General features: G+C 38.2%; 1 protein-coding gene across 1 annotated transcript in view; it reads right to left on the minus strand.

Moving 5' to 3' along the window:
- Positions 1 to 12031, minus strand: part of xirp2b (xin actin binding repeat containing 2b) — a 43417-nt gene extending 31386 nt beyond the window's left edge. The window contains exon 1 of the mRNA XM_020055061.3: positions 11958 to 12031. The gene's annotated coding sequence lies outside the window, so the exon portion shown is untranslated. The remainder of the gene's footprint in view (positions 1 to 11957) is intronic.
- Positions 12032 to 16916: the final 4885 nt, after the last annotated feature.

Raw genomic sequence — 16916 nt, forward strand, 5'->3', positions numbered from 1 at the left:
CCAAACCCCTGTTAAAATGCCAGGTTTTTGTGATGTAAAAGAATGAGACAAAGATAAATCCTATAAATAAAAACCTTACAATAACCTGGTTGCATAAGTGTGCACACTCTCTTATAACCGGGGATGTGGCTGTGTTGACTTTCAAGTGCCTAAGACTTTTGTACAGTATTGTCTTGCACTTGACTTTGACTTGTATATCAATTTCACATTCCAATAACTGTCCAAATGATCAATACCAATACAACCCCATTTCCAAAATAGTTTGGACACTGTGTAAAATGCAAATAAAACAGAATGCAATGATGTGCAAATCATTTATCCTTGTATTTAATTGAAAATAGTACAAAGACAACCAATCAAATGTTGAAACTTTTTTTGTTTGGAAAAATACATGCCCATTTCTAATTTGATGCCAGCAACACACTCAGTTGAGACAGGGATGTTTACCACTATATTGCATCACTTCTTTTAACAATACTCTGTAAGCATTTGGGAAGTGAGGAGACCAATTCCTGTTGTTTTGGATGTGAAATGTTTTCTCTTTCTTGATATAGGATTTCAGCTGTACAACAGGTCGGGGTCTACTTTGTCGTACTTTTCATTTCATAATGCGCCAAATGTTTTCAATGGGTGACAGGTCTGGACTGCAGGCAGGCTAGTTTAGCACCCGGTCTCTTTTACTATGGAGCCATGCTCTAGTAATCCATGCAGAATGTGGTTTGACATTGTCTTGTTGAAATAATTTTCTTCCCTGAAAAGGTCTCAGTATGGCAGCATATGTTGCTCCAAAACCTGCATGTATTGTTCAGTGTTAATGATGCCTTCACAGACTTGCGAGACACACTAATGCACCCCCATACCATCACAGATGCTGGCTTTTGAACTGTGCACTGATTACAAGCCAGATGGTCCCACTCCTCTTTAGCCTGCAGGACGTGGCGTCCATGATTCCCAAAAATAATTTCATATTTTGATTCTGCAGACCACAGGACGATGTTCCACTTCGCCTGGTAAATGAGCTTGGGCCCAGAGAAGGCGGTGGCATTTCTGGATTTTGTTCATATATTGTTTCTTATTTGCATGGTAACTTGCATTTGTGGATGTAGCGACAGACTGTGCTCACAGAAAATGGTTTTCAGAAGTGTTCCTGAACCCATGCAGTGATTTCCACTAGCGAATCGTGTATGTTTTTAATGCACTGGCCTTGTCCCTTGCTTACAGAGATTTTTTCGGATTATGATGTTATGTAGTTAACTCTTGGCAATTTTATACTGGGAAACGTTATTCTTAAATTGTTGCACTATTTGCCTGCACAGTCTTTTATACTGTGAACCCCTCCCCATCTTTACTTCTGAAAGACTATACCCAATCATGTTGCCAATTAACCTAATTAGTCTTTTGTTGCCCATGGCCCAGCTTTTTTGAAACATGTTGCTGGCATCAAATTCAATGTGGGCATGTATTTTACAAGAAACAATAACATTTCTTAGTTTCAACATTTGATATGTTGTACTATATTCTATTGAAGGTAAGGTTTAAATGATTTGCACATCATTGAATTTTGTTTTTCTATACATTTTACACAGCGTCTCAACTGTTTTGGAAACAGGGTTGTACATAAATATATCTTTGATAGATTCTAATTATACATTAGCTTTTACATTCCCTGTATATTTTGCATCCAGTCCATTCAAACATGACATCTTAGGATGTTCTTGAGTTGAGAAGTTCAAAATGGGATCTAATAATTCCAAAGATATTTAATTTAAAATAACATTTCATTAGTTTCTGAAATGTAATCATCTTAATGTTACATGTAAAACATAGGTTATGCTCTAATATTTCTGGTTTACTGGGAAGGTGCTAGAAAAATCATTTTTATCGGTTTAGTTAATGTACTATATAGAGGACAAAGGCCTCATTCAATGACTTAAAAGCTTAAATATAATGTTTTGTTGAATAAGGGGGCCCTAGCACACAACTTTAAAGCATACTAAATACTTTGTTTGTCCCAAATGGCACCCTGTTTCAACAGCACAATGATTTGACTAAGAACAGAACAATACTCACACTGGTGCTTTGTTTCTCCAACCTACAGGTGTTCTACAGGACAGGCCAGTCTTGCATGTCCCTTCAGAGAGAGGACCTGCAATGTATTTTCTAGTGCAGCCAGAGAGAGATGGGGGCGAGGATAACCGAGGAGAGATGATGACAGTGCTTTCCGTGCTCCCCGCCTTATAATCAAATCCTGCAGCACCATGAGCTTTTTGCATAAATGTATTTGTTCAAATCAGATTTAGATGAATTCCCCAAACATTCCATGCATGACTTGCTGCGAGTAATGTCAGGGTTGACAACATCAATGTCCCATAAAGCACAAAAACATTTCACTTCAACAGACCGGAGGCAGCTGGGTCCTAATGGCTATAACCGACATCACATAATAAAATATACCTTTGGTTCGCCTTTGGTTTGCCTTTTTGCATGAAAGCTTTTAGGGGACGCTGTGAGTATGTATTTCTAGCTGCTAATCATCGCAATAGGGCACAGAAATACCTCTCTTTTGTTTTCAAAATTATTTGCAAACCAAACATGCGTCTGATGGTGTTTACCAATAGGCTCTCTGGGGGATTTGGTAGGTAATGCGGAGGCAGACAAAGCCAAAACTATCTAACAACAGGCACAGCACCGGCAACTCAAACACTGCCTCCCTGGAATCCAAACCCTGGAAGATCAGCAATGCTAAACAGTCAGTGAGAAGAAACAAGGAATTGAAAGAAGCTCTCCTCAGAAGGAGCCTCCCTCTGGATCAAATTATTGCCTCCCTGAGAACGTCTGGTTTCCCTCTAACGTAGCTCAACAAGACCCTTGGATATTATATATCCCACACTGCAGGTTATAGCAACAGAGATATTTCCCTATTAATGCATTATGTTGTCTTGCGGCAAGGTTAAATCAAATCTTTATGTGCTAAGCAGAAAATTGTCTTGCTATGATTTTTTGTACTGAAGTATCAATATAGACGTGTGCTGCATTTGATGGGAGGATTAAACGTGTAGTGGAGTTTAGGGTCTTGGTGTCTGGGACAAGTCAATTTTCCAAGTTTGCCTCAGGTATATTTAGGTCGCTGACAGAGTTGGGTCACTGTAGATTTCCCACATGTCTTTTAGTTGTGGCTTGCAGAAAAACAAAAATAAATCAGTATTTACAAAGGTAAATAGCAATGAACTAAATGGAATTAATTAATTAGTCCTAAAATATTACTATAACATTCTGCTTTACTACACAGACAAATAACACAGTGCTTTCCCAACTGAACAATCAACATGGCGCCTCTTCTATATGACCTCATACATAAGCCAAAGGCTGTCAACCAGTCCTGGGGAAAACCACCATGCATCAAACATGTCAGTTTTTAGGGGTGTGCCTATAGATTTCCAGTTGTGATTACCCAGATCAACGAGACAGATTGAAATGTAAACGGCTGCGGTAGACTGTTTGGTGGCACAGATGTGTAAGAAGCAGCATGCAGCTCTATCTATTCCTCCCAGCTTGGCACGGCCAGTCTTTGGGGGAAGCGTCATTTTTGAAAAAGCTGATAGAGGCAGCTCATGTGTGACTGTGTTATGGAGGATTGTTCAATTTAAATTCCTGGTCTTTCTCTCTCTGGGCTCATCATTTTGTGCATAACTGCCTTGCATGATTGCTTTCTGGATGGAAGCCTTCTCTGTTACGAGTCTATGCTGCTGATAGTGTCAACTTTCTGTGTGGTCATTTTCAATTATTACAGTAAAACAGACAAAAGAAAGAAAGTCTTCTGAATATCACAGCAGAAGACATTAAAGGGGTAGATCAAGATTAAAAAAATATACAGAGGTTATATTTATCTTTGTGCTGAGAGTCTGATGAATTTGTGGATACTATTTACGTCACTCCGTTCAGTTCCAAGAAAGTTGCCAGCTAGTGTTCAGGCAATTGCTAACTTTAGTAAACAAAAATATAAACAGAAAATGTAAAGTGTTGGTTCCATGTTTCATGCAAGATCTCAGAAATGTTTCATATACACAAATGTTTATTTCTCTCATGTGATATCCATAGATTTTGGCTTAATTATTTAAATTCTATTAACTAATTTGCTTATATGAACTGTTACTTATATTTGTTATCAAAGTAGCATTAGCGCACTAACTTGGATGTATACACGAACAAGCAGTATGCTAGCTGTTCCTGTAGATGTACAGGCATTGCTCAGATGCTAGCTTGCATAAAACTCTAAATTCCTTCATACTGGATGCTGTCATTAGCCCTTTATAAGTTCATCAGACTCCAGAACAGTAGATAATGGGCTACAGTGCAAAAATGTACTCCTTTAATTACATATTTCGTTTGATTAACTAGCCCCAAGCATTGATATTTTTGTCCATATAGATTCTACACTAAAAACTGTGAGCAATGTAACATTTTTCCCACCATCTATGCTTTGTTTATCCACTACGCAGCAGACACTCAATTCACCCACCAGTCTTCTGGCCTTTGATGCTCAGGGGGAGGTTGTCCTCTAGAACAAATCACCAGAGCCTCTTGGAGCAGTCAGCAGCCAGCCCACTCAGGAACAGGCAGCCAGGCATGCTTAGCTACCTGTCAAGACTCCACACAGTCAGGCTCGAAACCATCCTCCCTGTGCCGGGTCAGTGCCGGACTGAGGCAGCAGTGCTTTGTCTCTGACGTGAGACAAGTGTTGTGTGTGTGTGTAAGCGTGTGTGTGTGTTTGTTGAGGTAATGTGCTCCAGCTGTAAACAGTGTGACCATCCTGATGACTGGAGAGATGTGCAGCCAGCACAGATGAGGTTTGTCAGGGGGCCAGGCTATCGTGGCGTAGGTATTGAAGCTACAGACACTGCTCTGACACGGTCTCAGACACTACAGGCTGAATGCTGCACTGAATAGGCTTCTAAAGCTTATCCACTATTCAGGCATGGGAGAAGGGAGTCAAACTGGGCTTATGGGATTGTCAGAGTGGATGTCTGAAAACTGTTTGTGGTCGTTGGTGCTAAAACACCTAATGTAAATAAAATAACAAAAGACTGTCACTGTAATCAAGGCCAATAAGTTATGTTGTTAATGAAACCTACATGGGAATATTTGGGCTGTACAGGATTTTGGTTATATAGAGACAGGAAGAGGTTGTGTCTGTGTGATTTGAAGTCAGGGTGTAGTGTGATGGCAATTCCATTGATTGACACACTTGAAGGAGTAATAACAGTGACAAAATGATCTTGGCACAATTTAACCATTTGTTATTATTTGCAAATAAGAGAGACGCGTCAAACGCTTACAAACATAATCATCCGAGGAGTCTCTAACTTAATACATGAACAGTCCATATTTATTACAGTTAAAAGGGGTGTGGTAAGTTGTTGCCCATCTGTCTCATGTCACATAGGTTTTTACCCAAAGGGCGGGCTGTCCCCCCACCTTTTCCTTCCTGCCATAATGTTTACTGTAATGTTTACCTAAAGGGGCCAACTGACCTTACTTCCCCCCAAGGACCACATTCCTAAGGAACAGAAAGGACTGACACCCTTCTTTGTCTAGGCAGGAGGACATGGCCCAAATACCTAATAATCCTCTGATATTATACAGACATGTGTCAAAATCAAAGTAAAGGTTTACATACCAGCCAATGGAAAGACAGACATTTCTCAAATGTACCTCAGTTCAAAATTTCCATAACAGTAGACAGGTTTAAGACTGAGTAATTAAAATGCACTAGTAACTAAATATAAGCTGACACACACCAGTTATATGTATTCAAAAGAACATAATTTGGCAAAAATCACAATTAGTGGAGGATCTCCAGCAATAGTACCTAGACCTCCACGAAACGGAACATTCAATTAGACCATCCTTGTAATACTTCACTGCCACTATGACTTTGACACAGTTAGAACCAGAACCAACAAAACCCCTGACAACACGTCACTGGCCGTTCATACCAGCTACCATTTGTGAAAAGCTCTCTATTTTACTAAGACATTGTATGGAATACAGTTGTGTTTGAACTCTTATGAAAGATCCACCACGTCATCTTGGAATATACATCAACAAATTAAGAATACATATGGTGCAAGAGAATCCTTGTCAACATACATTCTGCTGCCTAAGTTATGTACTCTCACTGACTGTTCATTTGACTTAAGTTAGCTATCAAACTTCCTCACATGGCCAACACAGTTGTTAGTCTCAGGGATTAGATTGCTTAATTAATGCTGTATCGTCTCTGTAGGGCAAAGGACAGTATGTTCAGCAAACCATGATTATTATAGTTGACAATTAAAAGCTGGATTGTGATGGAGGTCTGTGATTGAAGTGAAGACATGACTTTCTGTTGGAATAATTCATGCCAATGCAGACAGCATATACTTCTCTCTCCAAGGATGCCTGGATCTCATGAGGACATGGGTGGATTAACAATTCTAATTTGGGGGAAATTTAGCAACACATAATACTCCTTTGCTTGAAAGAAACACATTTCAGTTTGACAATGTGAGGAATGACCCATTTGGATTCTCAAAGGCAGGCAACCAGGCAACATAGGAAATGGAAAAGGGTGGAATTATGTATAATTCAGAGTAGAGCTGTAAGGCTGGATGAGGCTGGAAGAGGCTGAAGGACAAAGTAGCTAGCTGCTGTGTTCTTCATAGATACTGTAAATCATAAGAGGGATTCAGCACACCTGAGAAAGAAAGATCTGGTCAGTAAGAAAGCATCCCCCACCTCAATTAAATCTCTGGGCAGTTTTAAATTGAATTTTTTAAAAAACTACACTAGCAGATTTTGGGGAGGAGGATGACTTCTTAGCATGATTGAAATGACATTGAATAATCTGACACGCAGTGTCATTAGAATGGTTTCCCTCTTCTGTCACTCTGTCTTACCACCCGTTGTGATATACTGTAGTTAAGAAGGTATTTGTTAATTAGTATCACGTCTTATGCTTAATGTGTGACAGGACATGTAATAAGAAGTAGTTTTTTTGAAGATAAGGTATTTGATTAGGCACATCATTATAATTCAATATCAGGTATGGCCGTGCCTCCTAGTTATGTTAAAAGAGACATGACAGATGTATGGCTGTTCTGAGTGTCCATGTCTTCACACACAAACACAGCCATCCATCATCACTTTTACACCATCAAGTATCTGTGAAATAATAACCCATCACTTCACCTGATCTATTACAAGTTTGTATCCTTACTTTATCACAAAAGTTATGGCCCAGCTCCCCTCAGGAGCAGCACTAAAGATAATGTTAAACCTAGGAAGATCATAACAAATGTGACAAATCCAGCCTAACGAGATGCCACACTGAGGAAACAATTGACGTGTAGGCTGAGAGATGACAAATATCTCAAGATATGTACTTCAACTTCAAAGACCTATGACCGAAAATATCTTAAGGTGTGAAATAGGCTGCCAAAGCAGCGGCTGACAAGGAGACACAGGACATGTTAGGATGAGTAGAGTGCAACATCCACATTCATGGCAACAGCATATATATTTAGCCTGTGCTTGTCACAGTCCCGCCTGACATCCAATCTCAAACCCCCAAAGCAATGTTGGAAACTCCAAAATAAATCTAAAAATAAATGTCTCAAGTGACAAAAGAGCCAGGATACATGAGGGTTGACCCACATTCCTGTTGGTAAATTATGTAAAAATGTTTGTCAATAGCCAACAATGGTATATATATATATATACACACACACACACACACATTTCCCTCAGTATAGTTCACAGTACAACTTTGGCTGATGCACTGCTGCTAGATCTGTAAAGGTATGTGTCTAATTCATTGGGGGAGTGTTTCTTGAAATGACTGTACAGACAGTGCATGAAACAACTATTTCTCAGGAGGCCATATCTGGGAGAGTATTGCTATGACAAAACCAACCAACATGCTCTATAAATTCCAGTCAGGGACTCACATGTCTGAGGGATTCTCTGACAGAAATAACACGAGACTGCATTATATTTAACAAGAATCCTATTATTGTTAACGTATTCATACAGTCCAACTATCTTGACAATAAAGAGTTACACATTTTTTATTGGAAGAATATTGGGATTCTAACACCCCTCCACAACATAAGCAAAACAACCAACAAACCTGAATGTATTTGACTGATCTATCAACTTCAACAAAACAACAAAACTTCTGTACGTCATATTGAGACAAACAGTTTGCAAGCGCTCAATTTAAACAGTCTTTAAAGAAGGAAGACCAAACCATAGAAAGACAATCTCTTAGGTGATAGTAGAAACAGTTAAGAGTGTATAGAGTGTTGGCTGCCACCCTGTGGTAGAGTCAAGCCATTACACTATATTTAAGCCAAATAAGATATAAACAATACCAGCCAAAATCTTTTGACTGGTACAAAATCAAATGGCAAATGTATGAATTTTATCGCACAACACCATGGAGTGTACACCTTAGAGGTCACCTTCAGGTTTTAGCCATGGTCGGGATCAGTCAAAGTCATATTCAAACACAAATATTGGAAAGAAGCTATTGTGTGCACTCCCATTTAGCTGCTGTAAACAATGAAGAGCATTTATTGATTATACGATTGCCATTTACTCTCTAATATCCATTAGAAGAAGACAGTAGTAATTATTAATGTCTTGCTATTGGACTTCCTTTACCAAGAAAATATGTTATTGTATTTTTCACAGCTGAACTAATTATGTTATATCTGCACCATTATATAAACTTTATTTCATAAATCACGCAGGTTTATTGTAAAACAAAGAAGCCCAATTGCCTTGCATTACCATGTTAACAGAGGGAGCCTGAAATATATAAAGTTATGCTGTGACTTTGTCCCAGGGAGAGGTACACAAACGGCAGTGACAAAGAACATACTGACAGTTGTAATTGGCATTTGAAATCCTTAATCTACAGTATGCTGTGTCATGATGAGTTCAGTCACAACAACACAATTTGCTCTAATATAATTGCCATCAGTGTTACTCACACCGCGTGAGACATGTTCATTATGCAAAGCAGGTCACCTTGTAGCAAAAAAAGTATACAGCAATAATCTGAGTCTAGGATAAAAGTGAAGAAATACAAACAGACAGCAAGGAGAGATACAATGTTGACCATACAAATAATGAACCAAGACCATTAACACTCATTAAAACTCTACTTAAAATACAGGGAACGACTAACACTGTTATTCAAGATAGATATATATATATATATATATATATATATATATATATATAGATATATATATATATATATATATATAATATTAGACACCAACAGAAGTGGTAGAAGCTCCTCCCAGAGATTCAGACATGCCAGATCAGTCCTTGACACACAGTGTGAATGCCCTGGGCTTTCTAACCCCCAGTCAATGTGAGCCATGCTGACACAATGAGCTCTTGTTTTATAGGGGAAGTTTGGATTAGTTGGTGTACGTTTTGGTCAGGGCAACATTTGGCAACTGTGAGGTTGGCTTTAGTCAGTCATCATCTTGCCCTATCTGAGTGTAGAACAAATTAAGACAAATCTAATCCACTCATTGCCTCCTGTTCACAATCCACAAAGCTAGTCAAAGCCTGGCCTAAATTTCCCTTGGTCTCCGTCAGCCCTTACTAACCAAACTGTTTACTAATGAGAGGTAAGATTCACACAATGCTGAAAGAATCTGAAAGTCTTGGGTCACATTTTTAAATGGGCATATTGTGAATGAAGTATCATGCGTTCTTCATAAAGACCAGCTCACTTGGAGCATGTTTACTTAATTACAGGCTGTGGTTCATAGTAAACAGGGTTCCAGGGTGGCTGGTGTAAATCAGTGGAGATCGTGTTTTGTGTGTCAATCTTTGGCATTTAATTTAAGGAAATATACTATATTTCTCAACTGAATCAACAAACCAGACAACCAAGTTACCAAAGTGTAGACTAGCCTCCAAGAGCATGTTAACCAAACATCCCTAATAAGCTACAGTGGAATCAGAATTGTTCACTTCAAATAATGGAGCCATGAAAGTGAAATAATTCAATAATTGAATAGCTTTCATAATTCATAATAAATGAGACAGATGGTAGGCTATTTTACCTGTGTATCTCACTAGTGTTTCTAGCCAACTGTATTTAAAATGCAATGTAAGATTATCAAATCCTTCTTGACATTTGTAGGTGAGGCAGTCCTTGAATTTTTTATTTAATCCTATATAGCTCAGTTTGTAGCCGATAGTTCTAGCAGATGAAACATTAAGGAGGCTATCATGTTTGCTGATGTAATATGACATAAAGACCTGGGCTGTATCTCAGCAGCAGCAGGTCTATTACTCACATGACACATTTTTATACATTTATTTTGTATTTCAGCAACGAGTGAGAACCTGAAATTGAGACATATTCATTCATTTTCTTTTGAAGTGCATTTTAAAATGAGTGCATTTTAATTAGGCTTCTTCTAGAGGATTAACCATTTCTCAGGTAATGCATTTCTACATGACGGTCTAAATAATATATCTCCATCTCCAGGATGGATTGAATGCATGAATAAATTGATATCACTAGTAAAGGGCATTTACTTAGGTAAGTGTGATGTGCTTGCTAGTCCTAAATCATTTATGGAATAATAGTAGTAGTGATAGATAGTGACACAGTAGTGATTTTACATTTTAATAATTCAGCTGATGCCCTTACAGTATCCAGTGAGACTTACATTACTGATTGCCTACATGGAATACACATATTACTAAAATAAAAATATAGTTATGGGGAGTAGAAGGGATAATTCATCAGTTAGAAACTGGGGATGATAATCTGGCCATGATGATGACCAGAGGACATCTTTCACCAGGACACCAGGGTTAACAGCTGTACTCTTACTATAAGTGCCACCAGACCTTTAGTGACCACAGAAAGTCGGGACAACAGTTTAATGTCCCACCTGAAAGACTGCACTCTACACAGTGTCCCTACACTGCACTGTGACATTGGGATTTGATCTTTGAACCGAAATACCTTATAGGAAGATGGTAGTTGTAATACTAGTAGTAGTAGTAATAGTGTTTCAATTTTCTATATTTTCGAATCATGGAGTGATTAGGGTGATTATACATACATCATGGAGTCATTAGGGTGATTATATACTGTATATCATGGAGTCATTATGGTGATTATAGCCCACACATTTAATGCAACTTTGGTATCTCGTATTATGAGTTTGTAAAACAGTGTGTGCAAACACTCCATTAGGGTGGGAATAGTATCAATCTAGACAAGTATTTGTCGTATTTGAGAGCTTTTGTCTAGATTCTTGAATCTTTGGAAAATGATCTTGTGCATTTTTATCTGAGTACTGTATTTTGATACGTAAATCAATCAGGCACACAGTGATATTTGACATGGATGCTAAAATGAGTTGTGCTGTTCTTTTTGTTGATTTCTCAAAAGCTTTTAAAACTGTTGATCATTCCAAATTGCTGAAAACTTTGTCTCTGACAAAATAACTTGGTTTAAAAATTGTCAGATGCATTATCCAGGCTATAATTATAGATGGTTATATCAGAATTTCTTAAAATATTTACATTAGTTTTTATGCAGATGATACATTCAATAAAGACAATATATTCAAGTTTAATGGTGCAAGACTAGTTACAACCAGAAGTTTTCCCATTCAAATTGATGGCCTCTGAAATGACTGGGATTTATGAAAATAAGGCCTGTTTTAAAGTGATTTTGGTATCTGTCACATTTAAGATATGGCCCAACAGGTGGGAGCGGATGGTGCTATACTGTAAACTATAAAGAAGTATAAACGATACCTGAAGTAATTTACAGTCTTTACAGCCTGTCCACGATACCTAACTATTACCAAAATCTGATATGCAAATAGTTATTTGATAGCATCCAATAACAACATACTCACAGTTCATTGATATTCTGAAGGATTCTTCTGTCTCCCTTATATCCTTGTTGACTTGGAGTTCCACCCTAACCAGTCCATCACAGGTCCTAGCCACATTTGGCATGGAGTGACAGAATGTTTGTGGGTTTCACTCACTTACCCAGGTCCATCTCTTGATTGAATTTCCATTGTTGTGAAATTCAATCAGCCTGGACCACATGCAGGCTACATGCAGAGGTAAGGGGAGGACACCGGTATGGACAACCCACAGGGTTCCACTTTCAATGGAGTCTGAGAGGTGCCTTTCAACAGTTGTAACAGACAAGCTTTGAACACTTGTTGCAACACATAACATGCTGTACTTTCAATGTCAACGTTTTAACGTGAGCACAACGTACCTGTGAGCGTGAGTATACAATTCCAGCGTTTCTTCTTTCGGTAATCTCAAAACGTAGACTGTGCTTGCTGAAGAGAGGTATCATACTTACGCACAACCATAACAGATGTCGCCGAAATGTAACAGTGACTGAGGGACACCGGATATCCTTCTTTCACTGGAGACGGATGCATAATTCAGTGTAGGCCAGAGCAGTATGTCATGCAGAAGTGAATTCTCTACCCATTCAGACTGCTCATGTTACACACCTTGGAGGTAGCTAGACCAAAGACCATTAAGACACCGCTTTATGCAAACTACACAATAGCTAAATACAGAACAGACATGTATCCAAATATCATTGCTGTCATTATGGTTTCAATTTGGAAATAAATGTAACCAAATTGTTTTGTCATACAAAAAATGAACACACTGGGTATTGAAATAAGTGATGTGCCGGGGGCTAAATTAATAAACACTGCTACAGTGCCAAGAAAGTGTTCTAGATTAGTGCTAATAGTTATGCCAAAACAAAGCTCAGTCACTATGAATAAAATGATGATGAGGAAAATACCAAAGGCTAAATGTATTTTAAAACTACCGATCATTTCACTGAATGGCACACAGTAGTAGAACAGACATGCTTTTTATGTTTAGGTGACAGGAGAAACAGGGCCCTTTTGCATAAAACATAACATTATATCATAGTATTCTGGTAGTAATGATAAGTAGATATTCACACAATTTACACATTAGTGATTGTGTCATGAAATACATTTTACACAATTCCTATATCAAACGAAAGACAATAATGCTTGCTTGAGTGCCCATGTAAATTAGTTATAACTGAATCACAGTGCAAGGAGAATGCGAAGAGTGAAATTGGCAATAAAGTGTTTCTCTACTACAGAGACTTGTTCATCTAATAATGTGTATGAAAATGACACATTCAATCTAAGCAGGTCAATGACAGCGGTTCTTATATTTCAATAATTCCCTAATGGTTTCCCCTCATTCAAAACATCTCTGGCTACCCTATTCTTCCAGTTGAACAACATCAATTTACATAATATAATCATTTAGGCTAGTTGGTAATACACAAATAGTCAAAACAAATTGGATGTTAATTGGTAATTTATAGTGAATGATAAGCATAATCTCCACCCAGGCCTCTTGGAAATTAAATTCTCTATAAAAAATTGACCAGGTAGCTGCACAGCAAAATAGGTTGATGTATTATCACTGCATAATGAATGAGTACCATAACACTGAATGTCTACCCACCCCTGTGCTTTGTAAGCTACTAGCATCATCTACTGTTCTTTTTGAGAAGCACATCCTAAAGCTTTTTGAGAAGCACACCCTTCAACTGCATTGTAGAATGCTGGTATTATAGAGCCATTACCTTCAATACAGGCATGGACTTAAGACTGATCATACATCTCTGTCGTGGGAACGTTTTTCCAATCACAGTAGTTGTTCTTAATCTTCATTTTAAAACACAGCCTATGGTCATTACTTTTCTCCTTGGTTAAAGGTCAAATACATACATCTTTATCCGCTTTTAATGAGACCTATAATGTGAACAATTCAATTGAAAAACAAACGGAAATCTTCGAGGGGGAAAAATGTAAAATAAAAACCTTAACCTGGTTGCATAAGTGTGCACACCCTCTTATAACTGGGGATGTGGCTGTGTCCAGAATTTACCAATCACATTCAAACTCATGTTAAATAGAAGTCATTACACACCTGCCATCATTTAAAGTGACTCTGATTAATAACACATAAAGTTAAGTCGTTCTAGTAAGATTTTCCTGACATTTTCTTAATTGCATCTCAGAGCAAAAGCCATGGTCCGCAGAGAGCTTTCAAAGCATCAGAGGGATCTCATTTGGTCTGATGAAACCAAGGTTGAACTTTTTGGCCATAATTCCAAAAGGTATGTTTCGCAAAAAAACAACACTACACATCACCCAAAGAACACTATACGCACAGTGAAGCATGGTGGTGGCAGCATCATGCTTTTGGGCTGTTTTTGTTCAGCTGGAACAAAACGTATGGTCAGGGTGGAGGGAATTATGAACAGTACCAGGCAATTTTGGCACAAAACCTTCAGGCGTCCGTCAGAAAGATGAAGTTCACTTTTCAGCACAACAACGACCCAAAGCACACACCCAAATCCACAAAAGCATGGCTTCACCAGAAGAAGATTAACGTTTTGGAATGGCCCAGCCAGAGCCCAGACCTGAATCCAATTAAACATCTGTGGGGTGATCTGAAGAGGGCTGTGTACAGGAGATGTCCTCGCAATCTGACAGATTTGGAGCTATTTTGCAAAGAAGAGCAGGCAAATATTGCCACATCAAGATCTGCCATGCTAAAAGACTCCTACCCAAAAAGACTGAGTGCTGAAATAAAATCAAAAGGTGCTTCAAAAAAGTATTCGTTTATGGGTGTGCAAACTAAAAGAAATATTTTTCCCCCTCAAAGATTTCAGTTTTTCAACTGAATTGTTCACATTATAGGTCATATTAAAATGGAAAAAGTTGTGACATGATTTAACTTTGTCTCATTCTTTTACATCACAAGAACCTGGCATTTTAACAGGGGTGTGCAGACTTTTTATCTCCACTGTAGCAGTTTGGTATTTGACCTGTCTTCACACCTCTGACAAAGTAATGTGAGTTCACTTTGGCCTCCACTAGATGACAGTGTAGGTTACTTCTGTAATCTGCCAGTGTCAGCAAAACCTCTGCAACGTCAAACACACAATTGATTTAGATTATAAAGTAAAATGTGCATCTATGTAAATACAACCCACATGTTTCTGTCAAGAAGGTAACTTACTGAGCATTAATAATTTTTACAAAGACGTTGACCCACGTTGATTGACTTGTAAAGTGTGTTGCCTTTTAATAGAGTTGGAATTTAATCTCTTTTCCCTTCACATTAAGTCTAACAATCACATTAATTTCTGCCTTCAGGGGACCAGGTTGACTTCAGGAAATACCCCACACCTCTCCCCTAATTGAGTGCTCAGCTGTGACTCAGTCATTCAAACTCCCAGGGGGAGCATCAGTTCCCACAGTCTCAGGTGGGATGACAACATCCCTGCAAACACCAAAAAAGCCCACCAGCCAATTTACCAATTTGGCAGCTGTTAAGTCTAAACAAATCTCACAGTTATAGCCTACCTGGTTTAGCATTACACATTAACACAATAAGTCTATCCTCTTCATCAAATGTTTACTTTAAAATAGATTTTAGACTAAATGTTGGCTACTTCTAGCAGCACCAATATTTCGGGTGTGTGCAAATGTACCTCATACAGGTGACTTTGATTCTGAAATCAGTGTGGTATTTGAAAGCTTTCTCTCACCAGTTGATTAAGTTTACATATTATCTACACAGTTTCAGGTGTGATATGGTGTTAAGATAAATATAGGACATGAACAGAAACACGTTTTTAAACATTGGAAACACTGCCATGTTGTTCTGAGTCTTGCAGAAAACCACAATAGTGTCACTTTCAGATGTCAGACGCTCCTCCCCCGTCTACACTCACCGATTACTTTGGGATTCTACAGTACTTGAATGTGCTGGTGACCGCCTAGCGCCGGTAATCGTTCATGGCCAATATCTCTGATAGTTTAAATGAGACCATTCAACTTTGACGATGTGTCTCACTTCTTAAACATCAAATATTTTCTTATAAAAGCATCGTGTATTATTACATCAATACAAGACTACCAACATAATTTAAATATATTACGTATATTAAATTACCTCGTTGTCGTTAATGTAACTGAATCTCATTGAAGACACAGGATATGGATCCGGAAGTGTGACGTTGAAACGCGTCACATTCATGCACCAAAGATGATGGATAATAAAAGGTTTTCACTTATAACAGTGGTGAAGGAGGTTAGTTCTGGTCTGCTTAACGGGGTGGTTCTCGAGTTGCTATAAAGCAGTCAATGGAATTAGACCAAAGCAATGGAAATTACTTTGTAAACGCATCATCGGGAAATTACACAACTAAATTAGCGTACATGCTAGATCATTGTTTGTATTCGTATGTAAACTAAGTTGAGTCGTGAAAATCACGATTCATTTAAGATAACTATTGTAAATACTTTTACCTGTGCAACGTTATATAGTGAAACGGCAAACTATCCACATGTATAACAACCCGCCATGTTATGTCATCAAGATCAGCTAAAATCACGATTTATACTACCTAACTCTTCTAAATACTTTATGTTATTCATTGAAACTAACTATTTCCACATTGGATGCAGATCTGGGCCTTTTGCGAACCGCTATAATTTTTCAAAACATCCCATTTTAGGATGGCTGTGTAATATGTTTTATATTTGTGCATAATATACAAGTATAATAACTACAATATCTCAGTCAGCCATTTCATTTCAAGTTTGAATGCAGTGGTTTTGGTGACATGGTACATCGGCAGACTAAAGACGTACAATTTTCGGGGACCCGTTTTGGCTCAACTGCGCCACTTATACAGTGGCCAAAAATCGCGGAAAGCATTTTTAAATAACTACACTGTGGTTAAATAAATCATGACGGTTTTGACG

This window comes from Esox lucius, chromosome 16, assembly GCF_011004845.1.
Source record: "Esox lucius isolate fEsoLuc1 chromosome 16, fEsoLuc1.pri, whole genome shotgun sequence".
In the NCBI taxonomy this organism is placed as follows: domain Eukaryota; kingdom Metazoa; phylum Chordata; class Actinopteri; order Esociformes; family Esocidae; genus Esox; species Esox lucius.